Source organism: Microtus oregoni, unplaced genomic scaffold (genome assembly GCF_018167655.1).
Source record: "Microtus oregoni isolate MIOR12 unplaced genomic scaffold, Mior012 000124F_ref0000388, whole genome shotgun sequence".
NCBI lineage: Eukaryota > Metazoa > Chordata > Mammalia > Rodentia > Cricetidae > Microtus > Microtus oregoni.
The window spans coordinates 888,453-907,514 of record NW_024544756.1 but is presented as its reverse complement, the minus strand read 5'-3'; positions in this window follow the sequence as shown (position 1 = coordinate 907,514).

The following is a 19,062-nucleotide window of genomic DNA, read 5'->3' as shown; positions in this document are numbered from 1 at the left end:
TTGTCAGCAGCCATGTGGATTCTGGGAATCAAACCCTGGTCCTCCAAAGAGTATCAAGTGCTCTTAACTGCTGACCCATCATTCTAGACCCTCTGCTAGCTTAGTTATACAGCCTAAGCCAACCATCCTAGAATGGTGATACCTGCAGTGGGCTGGACCTTCCCACATCAATCATTAATCAAGACAATGTACCATAGGCATACCCACAAAGCAGTGTGAGAAGGCAGGTAAGATTCCTCATCCTGGTTGACACTGTTTTGTGGTAAGTTGCCAATAAAATCCAATCAGTACCATACGCCATTTTAAATTTGCTCACTTGTTAGGTGTGGTGGCACATACCTGTAATCCTAGCACTCAGGAGTTCAAGCTCATCCTCAACTTTACAGCAAATGAGAGGCCAACCTAGTATGTATGAGACTGTCTCAATTATACCCCACTGTCACCAAATGTGCTGATTTTTCTCATCTATTAAATGGAAAACTCTTCTTTGTCTTGGTCTCTGCAACTGTTGCAAAGCCAGTCAGACTATGGGTTCTTGGCATTAAATGATAAGAAACAATGAAGGACTTGGGATCTAGCCCAGTGAGCAGAGTGTTAGCCTTGCATACATGCGGCCCAGGGTTTGATCCCCAGCCTTGTATAAACTGTGGTGATGCACATAATTTTGTCCCTGAGCAGGTGGAGACAGGAGGATCACAAGTGCATGGCTGTATTTCTGATCCAAAGTCAATTTAGAATGCACTACGAGGCCCTGTGTGAGAGAGGAAAATATACGGGCATGGAAAGAATGTGTGTGAATGGATAAATAAACTTTTCTTGGTTTACTCCTGGAGAGGGTTATTAATATCTCCTCTCGCCTTGAGATAGTGATAAAAGCAACTCTCCAGTTCCTAAGCAGTAGATTGTCAAACAGCCAGCTACTCTCTGCCTTAAACAAAAGACGGGGATAGTATCTCAAGGGAGGAAGTAAGTGGATAGTCTCTTCCAGCTGGAACTGATACGTTTTCAACAACACAGCTCTCATCAGTCTGCTGAGAACCCTTCAAATAAGTCCTTGTCTTGTCCAAACTGAGAGTGACAATCCTGCCCATGACCTACAGACACTGAGACCTCTGGATCTTTTGTCACACACCTGTCTCTCTGCTGTTTCTATCCCAATGCAGCTCAGACATCCAGTTCCTTTACTACTCTTTCAATTCACCATTTACCTTCCACCGTTGAGGTCTATTTCTTTATTCAGACTTTCATCACTGTGACAAAATGTCTTAGGAAATGACAAAAGGGAAGGAAGGTTTATTTTGATTGTGGGTTCAGAGCTTTCAGTCCATCGTGGTGGGGAGGAGAAGGCAGAGGAGGACAGTTCAAATCACAGAAGCAAGGAAACAGAGAGAAAATCGCCTGCCTAGGCTTTCTCCATGTTCCCCATGTACTCCAGCTGTGCTCCAAGACCACATTCAGCTTGCTGCTTCTGCCTCCTCTAAAAAGGCCTTCAGAGTTACATCCAGGGTTGTGCTCTGTTCTTTCCTAGGAGCTTCTCACTTCAACCAAGGTGATGAGCTCACACATTGCAAATTTTTGCCATCTTGACTCAAGCACACATCTCTGTAAAACACAACCATTCACTTGCAGTTCCCTCTTGAAGCAATTTCCCTTCCTGGATATCCTGGTGCCTTGTCCTCTTGTCTCTTTCAAATCTACAAAAATTGCCACAGGCCTATTTGAGTCAAACTGGCAGGGTCTGCTCAAATTCATTTTATGTCACATAGAGAGTATTAGCTTTCAGGCTGTGCCCAGCCCTGTATTATAAATTTATAATCTATAATTTCATAAAGGAACAGCCTTGACCTGAGGTACTCCATCTTGAGTATGTGCCAAGACAGAATGACTCTACATCTTGTTTGTACAAGGAAACAAGCACTGCCTTCCAGTATACTGTGGGGGACAAATTGCTAATTTATTTTATGACAGTAACTAATGACACCTGGGAATAAGTCAAATCATAGCAGAAACACCGGTCACATGAACTTTATCCATTGCAAGAGTTGTAACTCTCACCTGGGACTTTTCAAAAAGGAGGAATTCAAGATCAAAATATGCTGATCCATCACCTGGTCAATCGCATGAGCCTGAGCCAGGACAATGGCCATGACAAAGGACATCTGCCTTTGGATCTGGGCTCCACCTCAGGTACATTTTCTTCTATGTCTGATACTCAGCCCATATCAAATTGAGTTTTTTATCCTCTTGCTAGCCAGACCTACATCTCATAGCTCTACATCTGAATGTCTGTGCACCCATGCTTCGTATCTGGTAACCCTATAGACATTTTCTCAAGCCTGCATCAGATCTCTGCCCCCTTTGACTTCAAGACAGCCCCTCTGAACTCTGTATTGTGTTTAGCCCTTTCTTAGACATTTTGTAAAGTGTGTGTGTGTGTGTGTGTGTGTGTGTGTGTGAACAGTATTGCCGGACAGTTAATATCAATAATTATCAATATTAATATCAATAATTAAGACAGATAAAAAGAACATCTGTGTACCAATGGGCAACTATCAAGTGAAATCAGGATTACTTGTCAAAGTAATTACAGCCAAATAAGCTGTCAGGATTTGTTATTAAAAACATTGTTATATTGTGGAAAGATAAAACATGCCCATCTATGATTGTGCCAGAAGATTCTCCCAGCGTAAGTCGAGCCACCTGTCTGAATCCCCCAGATCCCCCTCTCCCTTCGTCAATGCACTTTCCTTACTCCGGGTTTATTACCTTTCATCTTGCCACAGGAGTTACCTCTTCGTTAGGGGCATTTGGAGGTGAGAATTTCTTTCTGGTTTGATCTCTATTGCTGTGAGACTATATCATGGCCTGAAGCAACTGGGAGAGGAAAGAGTTTATTTAATTTTATAGCTCACAGCCCATCATGAAGGGACATCAAGGCAGGAATCTGGAGGCAGTAACTGAAGGCTAGGTCATAAAGGAACACTGCTTACTGGCTGGCTTCTCATGGCTTACTTAGCTTGCTTTCTAACACAACCCAGGACCACCTGCACAGGGGTGACTCTGACCCCAGTAAACTGGCTCTCCCCCATCAACCACAATCAAATCAAATGTCTCAGAGACTTGCCCACAGGTGATCTAATGAGTACACCTTTTTTTCAACTGAGGTTCCCTCTTCTCAGATGACCCTAACTTATGTCAAGTTAAGAAAACAAAACTAAACTAAAAAAAGCAAGCAAATGAAAACTAACCAGCCCAGGACTTTGCTGGTTCCAAAAGCTCGTCTGCCAAAAAGCATGTAGCAAAGACTCCGTGAATGTCGGATGGATACACAGAAATAAGGCATGGCAATGCTAACAAGAGAAGCTTGGCTTGCACACCTCAGCCCCAAGACTTGCCTAGTTAGCTTTGGGCAGAGGCTCTCATCCCACATTCATTCATTATGTCCTCTGGAGTCTGCATTAGTTCTATTTTTCCAGCTCTATGTTCAACCTCTGTCCTCGGGTTACTCCATTCAAGACAGTGGGAGTTCCATCACCAGGCGAAGTAAAAGCAGTGGAAAGGGGACAGATCCACATGCACTAATGGAAGGCAGAACTACTACCAACAGGGAAGGTATGGGGTTGACTGATGACCTTACTTCCTTATATGAAAAAACGGCTAAACGAAATTATTGATGCCAGACTCCTGCAAGAGAGATTTTTTTTTTTTTTGAGCTAACTGTGGCTGGAAAATTCAAGTCTCCAAATAAAACTGAAATGTATATGGCTAGTACTCTCTCCCAGGCACTGCTATTCACAGAGGCTGTCTGGCTTTGGGCCTCCTTCTGTGGAAGGGTTACAGCCAATGATGTGATTCATTGTAAGGAGAAATAGGCTGTGGAATAGAATGGAAAGCAAAATCATAATGCCTATTTGTGAATGTATTTTGAAATGAGATGGAGGATTTGAAAAGTGGTATATTATATGTAGTTGTAATAGATATTCAATTGATGCCAGCTGTTGCCCCCACCACCATTAAGTATCATAATAATGATTTAGACGTGATGATCTACCTAGAAGACAATAAAGTGTAGTACTGCTATACACAGGGAAACAGACAAGGGAGTGCTCCACAAGATGGAAAACAAGTTTGATTTGATTAATTTAAAATTTCTCTAACCTGGCATCATTAACATTTGGGGCTACATAATGTTTCACTGTGTATACTTAATTTACAGGATGTAGCCTATTTAACAACATAAAGGTGTAGAAACCTTCTTCATCATGATAAATAACAATGTTTCCAGGCATTGCCAAACATCCCCTAAAGTCTCCATCACCTGAAGGTGAGCCCTAATGATACCTACCAGGTAAGATGAAAAGAAAATCTGATTTTTTAAGTATTTTTATGCATAGGGATGATCTATCATTCTGGCTAGGATTAGGAGTAGCCATCCCATGATACATTGGGACAAATCTGTTGTGTCACTTGTTTGTATAAGTAAAGTTTTATTGAAACACAGACACATTTATTCATTCATATATTGCCCATTGCAATGGCAAAGCTTGGGCATTCAGCAAAGAGTGAATGGTGCACCAAGCCTGAAAGATCTTCTCTTTGGCTTTTCCTAAAATTTGTGGGTTCTTAGTGAACAGTACAGATACAATCTGCTTTTAAGCCAATACCAGCTCTGTAGCTCTGTAGTAGAGTTTGAAGTCAGGGATTATAATGTCTCCAGAGACTCTTTATTGTACAGGATTGTTTTGGTTATCCTGGGTTTTTTGCTTTTTCATATGAAGTTGAATATTGTTCTTTTGAGGTCTGTGAAGAATTTTGCTGGGACTTTGATGGGCATTGCACAGAACCTGTAGATTGCTTTTGTTAAGATTGCCATTCTTACTATGTTAATTCTACCTACTTTCTGGTGTCTTCTTCAATTTTTTCTTCAGAGATTTAAAGTTCTTATCATTTAAGTCTTCCATTTGTTTGATTAAAGTTACTCCAAGATATTTTATGCTATTTATGGCTATTGTCAAGGGTAATTTTCTCTGATTTCTTTCTTAGTATATTTATCATCTGCATAAAGGATGGCTACTATTTTTTTTAAGTTAATCTGTATCCTGCTGCATTTTTGAAGGTGTTTATGAGTTGTAGAATTTCCTTGGTAGAATTTTTGGGGTCACTTATGTAAACTATCATATCATCAGCAAATCAGTAGAAGACTTGTTTTTAAATGTGAACTCCTTCAGGAAGCTTCAGCTTCCTCATCTGTCAACGGAGCTAATAATAACAGTAGCAAATCTATAGGGTTGTTGGGAGGATTAAATGACTAGACAATTGATGTGCTCAGAACAGTAAGAAGAAGGCCACAGGTTCTCAGTAAATGTTTTTCGTTGTAGTGGGAGACAGGAACAAGGAAAACCCAGCAATCTTACATAAAGTATATTACATACATGTATGCATGCATGCAAAAGTTCTTCCCAGTGCTGGAGATGTAGTCCAGTGATAGAATTTGTGTATAGCCTGGGAAAGGCCTGGGACTCCATTCTCAGAAGAAAATAAGAACAAGAACAAAAATAAAGAATCTGCTCACAGAAGAATAAGATCTCTGTGCTCAATAAACATAAACGTTGTTCTTCTTCAATCGTCTTTTATTACTATTTGATGTGGTAATTTCAAAGAAGGGAGGAGGCTTTGAAAAATATGAGCTTCAAGTGTCTGATGGAAAATCAAAAACAAAGCAAACAAAAAAAGGAAAGAAAGAAAAACATTCTTATCTCCAATGACACAATAGGGCTGGATATAGTGGTGCCAAGGTGCCATTTCAGATCAAGAAAAGCCATGCTTCTGTTTTTCTTTGGTTTCCTTGTTTAGCTTTTAAACTCCTCTGATGGAATTTTGGGTGCGGCATGCACTGTCATGGATGTGCACACATACACATATGAATCACAATTGTGTTCAGATCCGTATCAGGGCTCCAATGCCCAGGATAATGTGCAATTCATGTCTGCCCCCTTCACGTTTGCTCAGGCTCTTTTGACCTCACCCGTCCTTGCTTACCATTTGGTGCTAGCTAAGGTATGGGGCCTTTTCCCATGGCCTCGACCTTCTCTCTGGACTACTCTTCAAGTGGAGCAGGACTCTGAGGATTTTTATTTCTCAGCAAGACACAACCTACACCAAACACTCACAGCTCTAACTCAAGAGCTTCTCATGTGCCTGCCTTGTTTCCCTACAAAACTGACAACTACTTCTGGCAATGACCTTGAATTGTACTTTACATAAGTGTGTGTGTGTGTGTGTGTGTGTGTGTGTGCGTGTGTGTGTGTGTATGCGTGCCTGAGTGCATACAAGGAGTACTATGTTCAAGCAGGAGCCTACAGAGGTCAGAAAAGGACATTGGATCCCCTGGAACTGGCTGGAATTACATACAGGCAGTTGTGAGCTGGCATATGGATACCGAAAATCTGGGTCCTGAGTAAGAGCCAAAAGTGTTCTTTATCCCTGAACCATCTTTCCAACCCTATGTACTATTAATTAATTAATTAATTGAAACAGGGTGTCACCATGTAGCTCTGAATGACCAGCAGCTTGCTATATAGATCAGACTAGTCACAAAAATCTACCTCTTCTTTTTTTCAAGTCCTGGTATTAAAGCTGTGCACCACTATAAAATGCCCATGTGTTTCTTATAGTCATCTTCTGTTGCACTATACTTAGAGAGGGAGTTCTTGGAGACACCAATCATATTCATTAATGAAAATTATTCTGGGGGCTGGAGAAATGGCTCATAAGGTAAGAGCACTGGCTGCTCTTCCAGGGGATAGAGATATGATTCCCAGCACATGGTGGCTCACAACCATTTTTAACTCCAATTACTCTCTTCTGGCTTTTAAGGGCACAAGGCATGCATATGATGCACAAATATACATGCAGACAAAATACCCATACATGTAAAATAAAATAAGTTTATCTGACTGACACCTTATATATATATATATCCATGGAAGCACTCCCATATATACATATAGATATAAACATATGTAGATGAAGATATTCCCATAAAGCAACAAAAACAAAAATCTCAAAAGAAATGGTTGAGCCCGGCATGATAGCACATCTCTATATAATCATAATACTAAAAAGGCTGATGAAGAGGGTGGCAATGAACTTGAGGCCAGCCTGGCCTGCATGCAAGTATACAGCAAGATGGTCACAAAACAAAAGTCAAAAATAAATGGTAGAAAATTGGACACACCACAAAAAAAAAACTACTGCAAATGGACAGCTCTTAGTAATAGATCTTCAACTGTATTAGATAGCAATGCAAATTAAAATATAGCGCTGAGGGCTAGAGAGAAGGTCCAGAGGCTTAGAGCATTTGTTGCTCTTTCAGAGATCCTGAGGTCAGTTCCCAGTATACATGTCAGTTGATCCCCAAGCATCCGTAACTCCAGCTCCAGGGCACTGATGCCTCTAGTCACTGCTGACATGTGCACATATCTACACATATCCACACACATACACATATACTTATATATAAGTAAAAAGTATACAAATAAGCCATTTAAAAGTCTGTTGGCTAGGCATGAAAACCCACGCCATTGACCTCAGTACTTGGAAGGCAGCGGCAGGAGGATTTCTGTGCATTCAAAGACAGCTTGGTTTACATAGTAAGTTTCAGGACAGCCAGGACTGCATAGGGGACCTTGTTTCCAAACAAAAGAAAAGAGTATAATGTTGATATCAGTTATACAGTCTCTAGAATGGCTATACCAAATATGGCACAGGGTAAGCTCTGATGGAGCTCATGGGACAACAAGTTCAATCAGTTTTGGAAAAGCATTCAGCAAAACTCACAAATTCCTAACATATATGCATTCTGTGACTCAACAAATTGATTCCTTGGTTTATGCTCCAGAGAAATGCATATACCTGTTCATTAAAAAGCAGATTTTAGAATAATCAGAGTAGTTAAAAATCTAACAACCACCTAAATACTGACTGTTGGTATAATGAGTTACAAGACATCTCCATCCTCTGAATGGAATGAAACTCAACAATGAATGATTACAATTTTCATCAATAAGGGATGTAGACTTTACAAATAAAAGGGTGAGTGAAAAAAAGCGAGGCAGAAAAGGCACACAAGATGGTAGTGATGATTCACATCTGCAATCCCAGCAATTAGAAGGTTGAGGGCAGACGACAACAAAAAAAATTTGTAGGCCATCTTGAACTCTCTACATGGCCAACACTAATCAAGGCTACATAGCAAGACACTATTTAAAAAAAACCTGCAAAAACTTAAATAGAGTCGGAAGAGTAAGCGAAAAAAGGGGGATGGGGGAAGGGAGAGAAAAAGAGATGGAAGAAGACAAGAGAGAAGAGGCAAGAAAAGATGAGATAAGGTTGACCTACACCATTAAGACAGTAGTTATTGTAGAGAAGAGTGTGAAGAGGGCTTCTCCAGGAAGATGCTGTTTTCCTTTTTAATCTGAGTGTTGGTAATATGGGCATGCTCAATTTGTAAGTACTGAGCTGTGCAATAAAATTGTGTCCCTCGCCATATGTAAACCATTTTACAACATAAAGTTAAATTTTTTTGGTTGATTTAAATGCAACTAAATAGATTTCAATTGGCATTATTGTGTTTTGTTTGCAGATAGTGAGTTCTGCTTTGCACACTATGTAGATAAGGAAAAGTCATCATTCCCCAGAGAAAGAAATCTCTAATGAAAGAACAGCTGGTCTGCTCACAAAAACCCTTCAATTCACCAGTACCAGTTCACCTCCTCCAGTCTTCTGCTAAACACACTGGAACATGGCATTCTTTACACAGAGTGCAGAGCACTTGAAAACTGCAGAGAAGTTCTTTACAAAGAGGATAACAGACTAAAAGTAGAGTTGCTGGTCTGAGACTCCATACTCAATTCACAACACAAGGTTGCAAAGACCCCAGTGCTGATGTGCCACCCTCTCCAACCCCAGGCTGAAATCCTAGTTCCTAGGAAACTGTACTGGGTAAGGATTTGGATCTTTAAGAGCTGGCAGAGTGCCAGTGTCTGCAGCGGTTCAAAAGAGAAATGTTTCCCATAGGCACCGGTATTTGAATATTCAAATCCCAGTTGATAGCACTGTTTGGGTAGGGTTGGATGGATGAACTTCATCACTGGCAGCAGGCTTTGAAGTTATATAGCCTTTCTATACCTCCAGTTAGCTCTCTCAGCTTCTAGTTCCTACTGCCATTTCTGCTACCTGCTGCTATGCCTCCTTGCCACGATGGTCTTGAACCACAAGCCAAAATAAGGGTCTTTTTTCTTAAGTCACTTTTGGTCATGGTGTTTTAACAGAGAAGAAACTAATATAGTGTCCTAATAAAGGCCCAGACGACCCCCTTTCCTGGTTTACTTTGTGGAAGATGTGAATTCATAATTTAGATACCACAAACAGATATCAGCCAACAGTAAATCTGATTGTTCTTTATCTTGGACTTTTCATCTTTGCAAACTGTGAGAAAGTGCTGCTTATGTAAGCCCTATGGTTATTTTGTAACCATGCATCAAACACACTAAGACATGTAGTAGTATGGGTGGTGGGGTTGTGTCCCCAGCACCCCGGCTGCCTGGCTAGCTTATGCCCGAAATAACAACACAAAAACTGTATTCATTTAATCACTGTTTGGCCCATTTCTATCTAGCCTCTTCTAGGCTAATTCTCACATATTAATTTAGCCCATTTCTAATCATCTGTGTAGCGCCCCTAGGTACGCTTACCGGGAAGATTCTAGCCTATGTCCATCCTGGGTCGGAGCTTCATTGCGTGCGTCTGCCTGGGAGCTGGGAGCATGGCGTCTCTCTGAGGCGTCTGCTCCCGAGAGGAGAGCTGTGGAGTCTGAGCTCACTTCCCCTTCTTCCCAGTGTTCTGTTCTGTTTACTCCTCCCACCTATCTTCTAACCAATGAGGGCCAAGCAGTTTCTTTTTATTTAACCAATGACCTTCCTCCATCAAAGACAAGTGGGAATATGGGCCTAATGTCACTCTAAATGCACTTCCGACTCCTCTACTTATAAGGAATAAAGAAGGCACAATGGATAGACACACAGTTCTAAAGACATCTCCAACTCCTAGTCCATGGTCTGCATGTGGTTGGGGTTAGCTATGAATACAGCCTAACATAAAAGTTATAAAAACTTTATCAGGCTTTTAAAAATTTTTTCTTTTGTAACTCAATTGAATGGTCCCCAGTAGTAAACTCTGCAGATGGCAGTGCCTGATTGCCACCTGCAATGTGCAAAGAGCACCAAGAAAAAGCGATAGATCCTCAGCAAAAGCAGCAAGGAGTCACCCATCAAAAGATGCTTCTGTGCTAGCTTGACAGGAATGCAGGGGGGGGGGAGGATGTTTATTAATTTTCCTTGGGGCCAGTTGTATCCTTCAGAATCCAAGTCTGTACTGATTGCTGCAGCAGTACATCAGCACCCTAACTTAGCACTAGCTTCGTAATTATACCATGCATTGTGCTGCTCACTTGTTACAAGCTTCGGGTGGAAGAAAGAAGAAAATCTTACAAGTCCTAATTCTTTGCCTTGTCATTTAAGAGGCAGGAAAACGTCTATATTTTATATTCAAGGAAACATGTTTAATGATGTGGACATTTTCTTATTTGTTTGTTTCTCCTGGAACAAGGCTTTTGTATCAATTCTCTGCTCAGACAGAGACAGGCGAAGCTATCAAAGAGGCCCACAGCTTATGTAACAGAGCCTAGAGAGAACAGCCTGTCTAGCTGGCAGCCCTCCTGAATCCCAATGCTGAGCCTAGGTGACAGCAAGCTGGGGAAGGGATTCAGAAAGGAGGGTTCTGAGGGGATACGCTTGGATCTCAGATCTAGCCCAGGGAGCAGGGCAGAGCTGATTATAATTATAAAATAGCATAGAAAGCGCTCTCCACCATTTTCTGACCTCTCTTCTCCCTTTGATTTTCTTATTCACATCCCCTTTGGTAGGCATACGTTGAGGCGATCTCTAATGAGCTTTGTATAATCCCATCACATCGAGCATAAGACTAGGGCTTTGCTAATAGCCCAGCTGCAGTCAACCTGTGGCTAGTGGCCCCACCATGGCTATCAATGAAGCCCAACACCAAATAATAAACTTGTTAAAAATTAAATTTGTTTTTTTTTTGCTATTTTTTTTTGTGTTTTGCAATTATGCCAATTCCAAAATTTTTGAGTGTGAATCTTGTAGATGAAAACATTGTGCCACTTGTTTGGACACACCTGTTAGTGCATGCCGAGGTAGTGGGAAATTTTGAAGGGCGCCATCTTGGCAGGTGTCATAGAGACTCTCACACTGTGCCTTTTAAAAGCAAACATACAAAATAAATGAAACTTATTTAAAAAAAACAGACATGGGGTTCTCAGTAGATGGCTCAGAGATTGAGGGCATTTATCACTTTGCAGGGGGTCCAGGTTCTGTCCCCAGCATCTACATTGCAGTTCACAACTCTGTGGCTCTCCAGTTCCAGAAGATTCAATGCCCTCTTTTAACCTGTGCGGTACTACACATATGCATCATGTACATAAGCACACGAGGGCAAAACACTCATACATAAAATCAGATAAACTTTTTTTTTTATTTTTTAAGTGAGTAGACATACTGTGAGAAGATCTTGGGGGAGCCTGAGAAAGGGTGGCTGGGAAAGGAATGCCGGAGACCTTCTGGAGTTACCATAGTCTTAGAGCATGGTTAAGGAAAACACCTAGGGGTCTTGGTTCATAGACTGGCACCAAGAATCATATCTGCCTATACCAGGGGAACTTTGACAAAGATCACAGGATATGAACATAACTCAAATAACATATTCAAGGCATCTCTTTCTCTTGCTGCTGTAATTTATACCTTAAATAGCCTGTAAGATCCATGTCTTGAAATGTGGTCCTCAACCTATGGTACTATAAGGGATGTGGTAGAATTATTTAAAGGGTGAGGTCAAATAAAGGTCTTTGGGAACCCTTAAAGGACATTGAAATCTCTCTCTGTCTCTCTCTCTCTCTCCTGGCTGTCATGAATTGAATGGCTTTGCTCCACCATGTGCCCCTCACTGTGGCATGCTGGCAAAAGCATGGACTAAAAAGGTCTTCCCAACTGTGCAAAGAAATGCTCCAAATGATTATCCTAAACCTTTCTTCTTTTTACATTGATTGTCTCTCGTACTTTATTACAGTGATAGAAAGCTGGTTAACACTTGTTCTATCTTTGAAAGTGAGATGTTCACATCACCCTCTTTCTTCAGACAACTGTATTCTGATTTCTCCAGAGCCATAAAGAGAATTGCATATTACTGTCTGATAATTTAATAACAAAACAGTAATGACCTTAATACACTCCCCCTTTAAAAACGTTAATGTTAAACTAGAAAACGTAAGAATTTTTCCAGCTGTATTTCTGAATTGCTTATGATAGGGGAAAACAAGAAACATTTGCAAATTCATTCTGTGATAACATTTGGGAGATGTGGAGAAAAGTAAAATTAAGTAATTTTAGTACTTCAAGAGTTTTAGAGATTTTTAACACTGTAAAGAACTATTTCTTCTCCATTTTATTTTATGTATGTGCTTTGTGTGTTTGTGTGTGTGTACACACGCAATCTCATGGGTTATGTTCTTTAGAGTACACAATGAACAATTTATACATATATATGCATATACATATAAATGTGTGTGTGACTGTGACTAGAAGATACTCAAACACAACATTGGCAATAAATCATAGTAGTTATATCCAAAGATTTTAGACAACAAGGGGCATAAAGGTAAATTTTCCTCTAGTTTTTATTATTTACAAGTCATATTTAAAATGTTATAAAAAATAAAGCGACTAGACAGCATTTATCTAAATAAACTCTATTAGTTTAATTCATTTAAATAATTCATAATATAATCAGAAAAATAATTATTTCAGTATTCAAATGACACTGATACCCACAAGTTTCTGTAAGACATTAACCTCCACCATGTATTTTTTCAAATAGAAATGTACATATCTACATCTTTAGCTCCATAATTGCTATGTGGTAGATTTACAAAAAATAAAACCTTAGTTCAGCTGAACTCTGAAGTCACATTTATGAGTAAAATTTGCTATTTTTATGCAATAGTATTATAATCAAAGTTAATTACTATACTTAGATCAATGTCAAACTGTCAAGCTCTACTTTTTAATTTAATTTATCAATTATTTGAGAATATATGTATACATTGTATTTCATCACATCATTCCCCATCTCCAACATCTCCCAGCCTTCTCTTCTCACTCTCCTCCCAAACAGGATCTCACTAGGTACTTCTAGCCACCCTTGAATTCAAGATGGTTTCATTTCCCTCTACTTTCTACGTACAGGTAATGTTGTTTGCATGTGTTCCCACATCCAGCTTTATGTTTTCTTTTATCCTGAACACCAAGTACTAAAAATACTAATTAGAGATTATAAACATTTATCCATGTTGTGATCTTCTGATGGTATCTAAATATGTTTTTCCCAAAAACTTTTCTTGCTCTGCCAAAACTTCAAATGACACACCTGAATTTTCATAAGGTTTTTGCATTCATTGTTCATGTACACACACACACACACACACACACATACATATATATATATATATATATATATATATATATACTCTTAACCTAATCCATGTGTCATCAAATTTACACACCAGATGTTTTACACTCGACTCTTTATCTGTGATTGCTAGTGTCAGTTGTCAACATGATAGAATCTAAAATCATCTGGAAGATGGGTTTCTGGGTGTGCCTTTGGGGATTATCTTTTTATTTTTTGGATTTTTGAGACAGGGTTTCTCCATAACTTTTTGGTTCCTGTCCTGGAACTAGCTCTTGTAGATCAGGCTGGCCTCGAACTCACAGAGATCCACCTGCCTCTGCCTCCCGAGTGCTGGGATTAAAGGCGTGCGCCACCACCACCCGGCTGGGGATTATCTTGATTGCATTAATTAAGTTGAGAAGACCTGCTCACTTTGGGTGGCACTATTTCCTTGCTGGAATCCTGAACCGTATAAATAGAAAAAGGGAAGAAATGGTAACAATAATATTAATACCCTTACTACTAATGTCAGAAATTCCTCCATTACTCTGTTAAAATACCAAAATTAGCATATTTCACCTATTTACTCATTCAGAAATGAAAACTTTTTGGCAAAAAAGACAGTCACATTTCTAAAAGGAGATATTTTCTATGGATAAATTAAGAATGAATTGAATGTACCATTTGACTGAAATTTTAATTTGCTTCACTGGTTAGTCAGTCTCCTATTGATAATTATTTTCCTTCATTTCGGAAAGGACAAAGAAAACTAAAATGATCATCATTCGGGCTATTCCAGGTAATTTCCAAAGTGTAAGTTACTGACTGTCTGAATAATGTTCCAGTGAGAGGAAAAATATTTATGGTGGCTCTTTTCTCACATCATATATTTCACAGGAATGAGGAAATTTCTTTCATATAGAGCAAAGGATGTTGATGCAATTTTTAGAGGTAAGAATCGTCAATTCTGGTAACATTAGGAGATTTTGAGTATAATAAAATTGATAACCACAACTCCTTAAAGAGTCTGTGTCATACATTTCTCCTTTCCCAATATAAAGTCAATTTATGCCAAAAGATTTAAACAGAAGAAATATATTTTAAACTATTTGTGTTTATGTTAGTATATGCACATGAGTGCAGGTAAACACAATTGACTTTGTGTTTACCTGCACAAAGAGGGCACAGGATCACATGGATATGGAGTTACAGGAAGTTGCGGACCACTGGATGTGGGTGCTAAGAACCACACGCAGGTCCTTTGGAAGGGCAGTGTGCACTTTTTACTATCCAATCATCTTTCCATCCCAGAAATAAATATCCTAACAGCAGCAGTCTATGTAGATGAGAAGGAAGCCATGGAAAGGAGAAGTAATGTAGTCATGCCAAGTTGGTCATGGATAAAATTATGGACTGATGACACTTGACCAAGACTGGTTTGCTCATATGTAATTGGAAGAAAATATATTCAAAGACTTCCTAGTGTATGCAGCTTCTGGGGAAATGTGAACTGTGACAGGCTAGCTATATTATCCCAGGAGGAAGGAAAATATTAGCGTTCACCTCAATTCAAATACAACTCACAGGTTTTGTCTTCAAGCAAGAAAAAACGTAAGTGCAACAATGTAAAGCTTACTCTTGTTCTCAGGTGCCTTGGCATATAAGGAACATGGTTCCTGCTGGGAAGAAAAACAGTTCAATCATGTACAGTTCTGCTCTCCAAAAAGTGACTTCACTGTTGAAATGAAGCAGTGTGAGGGACTAGATAGCATGGAGCATGGGTAAGGGGAGCTTTAAATAAGTAGACATTTAAATGAGAAGGCCAACAATAAATAATTCATAGAAATTAGGACTATCATGCTTTTAGAAATACAATCACATACTATATGCTTTGTTATTGCTTAGCTAAGCTATTCCTGGAAATTTAAAACATTAGTATACTGGCCCTCCAGACTTCCTTAGAAAGGAAGTTGGGTCCAGACAGGGACATACATCCTTGAATCCCTGAACTAAGTAGGCAGAGGCAAGTGGATTTGTATGAATTCAAGTTCAGCCTGATCTACATAATGAGTTCCAGGCCAGCAAATGCTTTATAGCAAAATCTTGTCTCAAGAAAAAGAGGAGGAGGAAGAAAGCAGACAAGGTACATCCTGAAAGGAACATGTTCATACATTCTATACAAATTACAGTTCTCACTACAAAAGTAACTTCTAAAAGTCCTAAAATTTGTCTCTTTCTCTTCTTTAGAAGACTGTTCCTCTCACATTCTCTGGTCTTTTCCTGAAGTCACACACCAGGGTTTTACCTTCATTTCCGTGTGTTAGAACACTTCCCCAGAGATACCTGTGTAGTTGGTTGCTTTTTACTCATTGTGCTTTGGGAAGCCTGCCATCCAACTCCCAAGTAAATACACTGAGACTTATTTTTACTTATGAATGTCCAGGCTTAGCCTGACTTATTTCTTGCCAGCTTTTCTTAAAGCTTCCCATCTACCTTTTGCCTCTGGGCTTTTATGTTTCTCTACTCTATATTACCTCATTGTTGGTTGTGTAGCTGAGTGGCTGGTCCCTGACATCCTCCTTTCTGTCTCGTTTTGTCATTCCTTGGTCCTCTCTTCTCAGATTTCTCCTCCTATTTATTCCTTCTGCCTGCCAATGCCATCTATCCTTTCTCCTGCCTGGCTATCAGACATTCAGCTCTTTATTTGACCAATAAGATCTTTTAGACAGGCAAAGTAACAGAGCTTCACAAAGGTAAACAAATGCAATAGGAAAGAATGCAACATATCTTTGAATTGGTGAACAAGTGTTCCATAGAATAAACAAATGTAATACCTCTTAAACTAATAATCCACAACAGACCAGTATATAATTTATCTCTTCTCAAATGTCCAACCATAGCACTTCCTGCCATGCCATCTAAAGGAAAACATGGGCATATTTTTTTAAAACATCACATGCATTAATGAACTATCCAAAAGAATTAAGTGAAAAAGGTATACATCGTTAAGGAAGGTAAACCACATAAAACATCACCGACACAAGAATACTTTGAAGAAAGGATGTAGGATGGATGGGAATATGGCTCAGTATGTAGAGTATTTGAATAGCATGCACCAGGCCCAAGGTTTGATACTTAGCATGTGATAAATTGGGCATGGTGGCACATGCCAGTCATACCACCTTTTGGATGGTAACAGCAGGAGTATCACAAATGAAAGGGCATCCTTGGCTATATAACAAAGCCAAGGACAATTTGGGCTACAAAAACATGCATACCAAGACTGTCAGCATTTATGGTCATTCTAGATAGTAAAAGCCATTCAAAGTTTAAGGTTAAACATGGTAAGTCTGTGCCTAGATAACTGAAATGAAGGAGGAAATAGAGCTTGCTAACTAGAGAGGGGAGAAAGAAGAGTCATAGAGATGGTAAATAATACTGTTGCCTGCTCTTCACTAAGTTCAATGACCTAATTTTTGCTGCTCTCAGAGAGAGAAACACATCACTAATTAGATGATTATGGTGTATGGTCTCTGTTTCCAAAAAGAATTAGTTCAGGAAGAATTTTCAAACCAAATGAATGGGACTTCTTCACAAATGTGTTCATGGTCCCAACAGCACATTAATATATAATACATCTTTGATTTTACTTTTTATTTGAGTCTTAGAAGCAAAGGGATTCGCATTCTCAGCTGATTTCTATTGTAGCAAAAGATCATTGCTAACCTTTCTCTATTTTAAGACCCTAGTTGCAGAATATATTTCAATTCATATGCCCAACAGTGGAATGACCTCAACAGGACAGTTCAAGACTGCAGATATTTACAAAATAAATGAAATCATCAGGTTGTGACTGAAGAACTGGCATGGCTTAAATCTACCTCAGCTTGAAAGAAGAACATTACATAATAAAGCAAAATAAAGGGAAATCATTTTTCATGGGTGCCAATGATGGAGATGGATGGGGTCATCCATATAAACCTCAGCTTCTAATGGATTGCACAACATGCTCCATTCTAGTTGTATACATTTTAATATCATTTTGAAGGAGTAGAAAACTGGCGTTTTATTTTAAAGTACAAAAGTGGACATAGAAAACTCTTTTAAAGCAAACTTTATCTTTCAAAATGGTCAACAGGGAGGAGCTGGAAGTGTAATTCAGTGGTAGAGTGTGGGCTTAGCATGTCTGATATCCTTGGTTCAAACCTCAGTATTTCCCACATTCCCAAAATGAGGTTTCACAGACTATTATAAAAGTTGCCAAATTCTGTTTGTCTGTAAAAGGAAATATCCCAAGACTAGCAATGGTAAGTATAAATATTTCAGCAACCAAGATACATTATTAAGGGAGGGGAAAGGGGCATTTCTATGGATTGGGAAACATTTTGAAATCAAAACACTGTAACTAGCATACCCTTGGCTTACCCATGTATGTAAAATAAACTTGTCTTAACAGATAAAGCAACCTGGGTATACAAAAGTTACAGTCAAAGGTAGAATCCTTTAGTAGGCTTTTCTAAAGCTAGTTCTTACTACTTACCTGCCTTAGGCCTTCAGTTCAAATGAAGTTGGAAAGTCTCAAAGCTTTGCTCTTAGCAATTTCACCCTAAATGTGTTTCCGTGAAATGACACTGCACAGATTTCATTACAATCCAGAAATGCCCACTGTCTCTGTCATGGAGACACATGGAAAGACCCTTGCTAAATATGTCCCAACTGACCCAAATATGCACAGTCCTTTCCAAGAGACACTTGGCAAAAAAAATGTCTGGATATATGAACCTGATATAAGCACAAAATTGGAAACTCAAGTGGCACCTGGTGTAAACTAAGCCAAGGATGTTGCTAATCATCGTCCAAGGCATATGACACCTCTATGACAAAGAATGAGCAGCCTCTAAGAACAGTGTTGGAATGAGAGATACTGTGAGCGACCTCCATGTGACATTTCCAAGTGATTGCACAGGATGGACTCAATCATTGGATAATTAATCCAATGTAATTTCTATTGATGTCAGTGTTCTAGAAAACCAGATGCTTTTATAACCTCTTTTTCATGGTAAGAGAGTGTATCTGTAGCTTGGTGGTCTTCATGGAAAGAGCTGTTGGGCCTTAGGAAGATGTTTTAGTATGGGAAAGAAGGCAAGGAATTATGGGGAACCTTGTTAATAAGACATGAGTAACATCTGATTCTTCATGGCCCAACAAGTCACATTCTTATAGAATCCATTCCTCTTGAGTATGGAAGGAAAATATGACTTGTTTCGAACAAACAGATAATGGAAACATTGATGGGCTTACTCCCATTATGATATCACGTTAAAACTGTCTTTCCAAGACTGGAGTGGGAATACTGCTGTTGGTGGTGAAGAAGCAATCTGCCTTATGGTGTCCTGTCTATCAAGCCACATGTCTGGCAACTTTGGGAAGCTTTGGTAGTTTGAGAGTAGCTTCTTCTCAACAGTCAGTAAGGCACCA